Raw genomic sequence first — 1562 nt, 5'->3', positions numbered from 1 at the left:
GGCTGGCGCCTTAGCCGGTTGAGCTATAGGCGCCGAGCCTGATTTATTTATTTTTGAGACAGAATCTCACTATGTCGCCCTTGGTAGAATCCCATGGCATCATAGCTCACAGCAACCTCAAATTCTTGGGCTTAAGACATTCTCTTGCCTCAGCTTCCCAACTAGCTGGGACTACAGGCACCCATCACAAGGCCCGGCTATTTTTTGTTGCAGTTGTCATTGTTGTTTAGCTGGCCCGGGCCAGTTTCAAACCCATCAGCTTCTGTGTATGTGGTTGCCGCCGTAATCACTGTGCTACAGGCGCCAAGCCTAGACAACTATTTTAAATTGCACATGAACTTTATGGCCACCCTGTATTATGAGGTAATAACAAACAGGTAAATAATCACCATTTTATAGGAGAAGAATTTGAAACACCGAGAAAGTGACTTAATGTGGGTCATTTACACATGTGGTAGTCCAGTGACTGTTGTCTCGTTCCCTGTGCCCTCTTGGCTTTTTGTGACCTGAGTCCAGACTTGCTGAATTAGTTATTTGTTGCTGCATAATGATCTATCCTAAGATATAGTGGTTTAAAACAATGCATATTTATTGTGTCACAGTTTCTATGAATCAAGAGTCTGGGCATAGCTTAGCTGAGTTCTCCACTTCAGGTTTCTCGTGAGGTTGCAGTTGAGGTGTTGGGTGGGCTGGAATCTCATCTGAAGGTTAGACTGGGGAAAATATCCTTTTCTAAGCTCACATCACTGTGGGCAGCATTTAACATCTGTGAGTTTTTGAACTGCTGGCTATTGTAAGAAGTAGCCCTCCATTCCTTACCATGTGAGTCTCTCCTAAAGAGTATCTCACAAGGTGGCAATTTGCTTTACAAGACATGGTAGTCAGGTTCAGTGCCCGTAGCACAGTGGTTACACGGCCAGCCACATACACTAAGGGTGGCGAGTTTGAGCCCTGCCCAGACCAGCTTAAAAAAAAAAAAGAAAGACACGGTAGTCAAGAAGGCAATGGAAGAATCTTCTAAGAATAGCAGGAGGTGGGAGTCTTTGAGGACCAAGTTAGAGTATGCCACACCCACCTCCATTTGGCCCTGCAGACATTTCAAACTCACTGTGTCCCAAACTAAACTCCTATCAGTATACTCTCTTGCTCTTGCCCCAAACTAATTTCTCCCTCATTAGGCCCTATCTTGATAAATGGTACTACCAAGCCCTCGAAACCAGGAGTGCTCCCTTGTGGCCCACCTTTGGTCACTCAGTCCTGTCATTTCTATTAAATATTTATCTGGTCCACCTACTCTTCGTATTCCCGCTCCAACCTCCTGTTCAACCTTTTCCATTCACTACTGTGACAAGTAGGTCCTCTCTAGGGCTCCTGGCTTCTATTCTTTTCTCCACTCATACCAGACTGAAGGGATTATTTTAAACATGCAAATCTCATTATCTAAAAGTCATTTGTGTCAGATGTTCTTTGTGTCCACCTGCCCCACCACACCTCCTGTGCCACCTGATTTGAATGTGGCTCTAGCATACAGTTTGGTGCCCACTGCCAGCATCCCACCTGCG

General features: G+C 45.3%; 1 protein-coding gene across 1 annotated transcript in view; it reads left to right on the top strand.

The window, feature by feature from the left end:
- ICK (intestinal cell kinase) overlaps positions 1–1562 on the top strand; it is a 41561-nt gene that overhangs the window by 1158 nt on the left and 38841 nt on the right. The gene's annotated exons all lie outside the window — the stretch shown is intronic.

Source organism: Otolemur garnettii, unplaced genomic scaffold, assembly GCF_000181295.1.
Source record: "Otolemur garnettii isolate 467f Iridium unplaced genomic scaffold, OtoGar3 scaffold00035, whole genome shotgun sequence".
Taxonomy (NCBI): domain Eukaryota; kingdom Metazoa; phylum Chordata; class Mammalia; order Primates; family Galagidae; genus Otolemur; species Otolemur garnettii.
Note: the sequence above shows the minus strand (reverse complement) of the source record. Positions and strands in the feature narration are given on the sequence as shown.